This window comes from Protopterus annectens, chromosome 2.part1 (assembly GCF_019279795.1).
Source record: "Protopterus annectens isolate FY-2018-M chromosome 2.part1, PAN1.0, whole genome shotgun sequence".
In the NCBI taxonomy this organism is placed as follows: domain Eukaryota; kingdom Metazoa; phylum Chordata; order Ceratodontiformes; family Protopteridae; genus Protopterus; species Protopterus annectens.
In genome coordinates, this window is record NC_056729.1 from 400,002,804 (window position 1) to 400,008,342 (window position 5,539).

The following is a 5,539-nucleotide window of genomic DNA, read 5'->3' on the forward strand; positions in this document are numbered from 1 at the left end:
TCTACTGAAGGAAAGTGCTGATCTGCACTCATGGTAGTTAAGAATGATTCAGAGACATGCAAATTAGAAGATACTGAAATATTTCTTCATTGTGACAAATGTGTCTCTGAATCACTAAATACCACATCATGGAAACAAGACCTTTTAATTGCAGCCCTTTACACAAGTAGTGAGGTTCTTTCTGAATCCTCAGGATTGTGGACCTGTTCTGTTTTGGGGAAAAATGTGACTATTCACCAGTGTGAGACCTGAAGAGAAGAGAGAGAGAGAGAGAGACAGAGAGATAGGGAGAAAGAGAGAGCCCAACTAACAGACTTCTGCGGTGCCCTACTTATACTTATCAGGGTTAGCATTAAGCCCAACTTGGATGAGTACTTTTAAAATGGCTTGGAGATTAGGGAGATGGCTTTCCCATTCCTCACAAAAATTGTACCACATCATCCAGGTAGACTGCTGTATATCCGATATGTATTCTGATAGTTTTATATGTCAGCCTCTGGAGGTTTGCAGATACTCTGTGGAAACCAAAATGTTGGCATCTGCTGTAAAAGAGTCCATCCTTTGTGAAAAATGAGATTATTCCTTAACTTATGGAGCTAGTAGAATTTATCAATATCCTCTGGATGGCTCCATAGTGGACAGGAACTTAACTTTGCTCAAATTTTCAATCAATTCATCCACTTGGGGCATAGACTATGAATCAAATTTAGAAATACTGTTTTAATATTCTGAAGTCATTACATGACTTTATAGATCAATCAGTCCTATAGACCAACTCAATGGGATTATTGCACTCATTATGGGATTTTTTTATGATTCCCAACTTTTAAGCATGTTCTACATCTCTTCCTTCACTTTTGACATTCAGATTTTTTTCTATAAGCATTATTGTTCTTAACCTGACTTGCAGGTCTAAAAAAATGCTATAGGTCACCTGAAGGGGGGTTCCTTTCCCCTGTATCCCTTTTACTTTTTGTGCAAGAAATCTGGATAAAGTCAAAAATAATGGAGAGGATAAAGGCCCACAGTTAGGGACAATTTTTAAGTATTGCTCTTATCAACTTGGAAAGTTGCTAGAATAATATGTTTTGCCTTAGTATACATTTTCTGCATGATATAAAGTCTGAAACTTGCATTTATGTCATTATTTAATGAATTTAATATTCAATGATTTTCCAGAAAAACGCAAGTTTTATGACAAACAGGTCAAAAATATGAAGCAAAAATCTGAACATTTTGTGAAAATCTGGACAGTTGATCCATATGCTAGCAAGCTTCTGGGATGCTTCCCATTCAGCAGTTTAAAAACTGTGAACCCACCTGATGCCTGGGATACAGCTCTTACAGTAAAGAGAAGATAGGAAGCAGTTAGGATTTTCTCCCATTAACTTCTGTATCCTGTAAAATAGACTTCAAAGTTTTATAAATCATTCAACTAACCAATCTCTTTGATGCTGGTATATACAAATATTTAACTGTTTTACTTCAAAAAAAAAAAAAACTGGTAAAGTTCATGCATTATTCTGGACATGAATTGGGTACCTTGGTCAATAAGACTTGCTTGAGAAAGTTCCATGGTAGGGAAAAAAAAAAACAGTGCTATCTCATTGCTATAGATTTTGCATTGCTTGTTGAGGACATACTGCTTCAGGAAGTTTTATTGCATAATCAATAATTATAGTAATATATTTGTGTCTCTTACTCATTTTTACAAGAGGGCCCACAATGTCTTTTAGTATATGTTTAAACTGGACATACACAATGGGTAGGTGATTCAAAGGGTGTTCTTAAACCTGGAATTGGATGCTGACATTTGGCTTTCTGTGCAAGTTGTATAAAAGTTCTATATGTCTTTCATAAAACCAGACCTGTAAAATCTAGCTAAAGTATAGCTTTTTTTGTATCCATTCTTGAATGACCCTGAAAAATGTGGTTATGTGATAATTTCATTACATATGCTACAACAGACCTTGAACTAATAACTATCTTCATATCTATTCTGTGCTTTTGTTTAGCTTGACGAGGAGGTCATTACTTTTTCAATGTATGTACGTGAAGTGGGACTGTTCTGTTCCTCTAATACCCGTCTACTCAAGTTATATTATGCCTAGCTATATTTAAGGTATTGTCTTCCCAGTGACCCTTTTTGAAATTGACAGAACATATAGGTTCATAGGTACTTAATAGGCTATTGATTTGTGAGGATTTTTAGAAGCCTAGCTATACATTCCCCATGACGTTTTAACCATTGCAATTTAAGTAGGATAAAACGGTGCTCCAAAGCCACAAAATGGCATTTTAATAAACAAATGTAAGCACTTTAATTTCCACTGCTACAGAAACATCATCAGACAAACAGATACACTACCTCACATCCTTTAAATACCATAAAAACATCACTTCCTTAAGGGGCTAAGCTCACTTCCTTGAGGAGATGGGGCCCAAGTGCAAAGCATGTTATACAACACCACATTTTCCAAGAAAAGTGGCGTCAAAATGCAAGATATAAAGTTACAAAACATTTTGTTACATACATAAAATCCTAGTGCATTTTGAATACTAAAAGCTAAAGAACATATATACAAACATAGAAGTTAATGCCAAGAATACAATTGCATTAGTTTATATACTAAAAAATGCATATCATTTCATAATAAAAATCAAACAGTAATTGCTTTCAACTTTAAAATTACCTTTTACTAAATTTGTCTTTTGCCTTATCAGATGCTGGCTAGAGAAATGTAAGTAGGCACTAGAAAAGTTTGGTTTCCTATATATATATATATATATATATATATATATATATATATATATATATATATATATATATATATATATATATATATATATATATATATATATATATTAGATTCATATCTGAAGTTCTCCAAGTTCTTGTAAAGAGTCACATCTAAAAAATCTATTGAGTTATGTATGAGAATCTTTCAGCATCTTTATGCTATTAAGAGCAAAAACATAAGTAATGCACTTTATAAACATTCCACCACGTGTCCTGGTTATAAGAAATTTGTATTTGTTATTTTGGAAAAGGTGGGTGCACTAGATAAATAGGGTGACTGGGAGACCTTAGTGGAGAAAAGGGAACTGTAGTGGCAAGTTCTCTTAAAAGCCACTACCCCCCCCCCCCCTTCCCGGGCTTAATAAGTACATATTGATCAAACCTATTTTAAAGTTGAAAGCAGGTGTTGTTTGATTTTTATTATGAAATGGTATGCATTTTTAGTATATAAACTAATGCAATTTTATTATTGGTATTAACGTCTATGTTTGTACATATGTTTTTTAGCGTTTAGTATTCAAAATGCAGTAGGATTTTATGACAGTAACAAAATGTTTTGTAACTTTGTATCTTGCATTTTTGCTCCACCTTTCTTAGAAAGTGAGATGTTGCACAAGATGTTGTATAACATGCCTTGCACTTGGGTGTCACCCCCTCAAGGAAGTGAGGTTCATCCCTTAAGGAAGTGATGCTTTTATGGTATTTAAAGGATGTGAGGCAGTGTATCTGTTTGTCCGATGATGTGTCTGTAGCACTGGAAATTAAAGCTCTTACGTTTGTTTATTAAAATATCATTTTGTGGCTTTGGAGCAGCGTTTTTTCTTCTTGCAGTGTCACTTTTCTCTGTTGGACTTGGTTACTTCATTGTAATTTATGTACGAATAACTCAGAATCAAGCAGAACATAAGTTATAAGGGGGTTAAATTAGGGGTGAATCTGCAGTTTCCCATTCATTCATCTAGATTACATTTGAAGAAATTAAGGGATGTGCTTTGCTTTATGTGGAGAGAAAGATTATTCCAAAGAAGTGATATTCTCTGTGATACATATCTATCCCCTACAACATGTTCTATTTATCTTGCAAAATAGATTAAGATTTCTTGAGCGGGTGTTTATACCACCACTGGACTTGTGGATGTGCAGCAGATCTGAGGATATAGGGTCTACTCACTACAAATGAGTCAGAGATTGCCTTTCAGTAGCCTGCATGATAATGAGAAGGACAAGGCTTTGAGATGGTCAGTGTAGTTTTTAAAGTATAGACCCTTGATTTTCTCAGTGAGGAAGAATCACAGTCATTCAAGCTGTGTTAAGTGTTTGGACAGGTACATACCAAAGGGGGTGTTATACTCAATTACTGGCCTAACAAGTGCCAAATACAGTGGAGAGATCACATCCCTAGACCTATTTTCCAAACTGTTACTAATAACATAACAAAAAAGGACTTTCTTACAATAGTTGACACATGGTGACAGAAGGACAGTATGTTTGCTAGATAGGTTTCTGGGTCCCTAACTACTGATTACATTTTCTGGAGTGTGCTGTTGATGTAATAGTTACACAAGACATCATGCCTGACAAAGGAGACTATTATACATGTTTTGGCATTTGGTTTTAATCTATTGTTATTACACCAGATATTTATTTGGGAAAGTCCATGTTGGATGATTTTGGTGTTCTCTGAAGCGTTTATGATGGCAGCAAGTTTACAGTCCTCTGCAAACCTGGTCAGCAATAAACCTTTAACATTATCCATAAACCCTTAACTTATTTGGAGGTCAGCCAGGTCCCATTCTTCATCAACACTCTAATGTGAAGAGAAGGCCATGGTGTTCTGTTTCCCTTTACACACAGGTATTTTTTCTCTTCATCTATTTAATTTGCTAGAAAAGGCAAGTCATGAATAAAGGGACACTGTGTTAGTTTCAGTTTCTCTTCTTCAGTATTTTTTTGTCTTACAGTCTTGTTTCTGTTTCTGACTGTCTCTCTATTTTGATGTAGCAGGTAAACACTTAATACTTCATTCAGGTTTCCCTTTCTTTAACCATCAGGGTTTAGCCACTGGCCACACATATCCATATCTATATCTATATCTATATCTATATCTATATCTATATCTATATCTATATCTATATCTGTATCTATATCTATATCTATATCTGTATCTATATCTATATCTATATCTGTATCTATATCTATATCTGTATCTATATGCTTCCCTCATACTATCTTTCTGCCCTGTTTCAATCTCTTTGTGTGTGTGTGTGTGTGTGTGTGTGTGTGTGTGTGTGTGTGTGTGTGTGTGTGTGTGTGTGTATCTGCAGAACAAGCCATAATGCTGAGAATGCAAGCTAATGATATGTTTTGTGTTAGTGTATTTTGCTGAGTGCACAGTTTTCTGAGCACACAGTTGAACAGATGCATTATGTATTTGGAATAACTGTGTAGCGGGCTCATATCAGGTTGGTAAGTGTTTTTGTAGGAGTAGTAGTTGCTATCATTGTAGTTCAGCTTTTTAGTGAAATTATTGTTGGTACATTTTTTGATCTGTACCAATTTGTAAAACCCATGGAACCTGGCCACAAAATCACTACATCTGATGAAGCCCAAAAGCACTTAGTTGAAGCATATGGCAATGTTGTATATTTATTGAAATGCAATGCACACAGAAGGTAGAAACTCACATTTGCAAGGAGAAGGCCAAAAGGAAGGAAATAAGGGTAACATCAAGATAAAGCA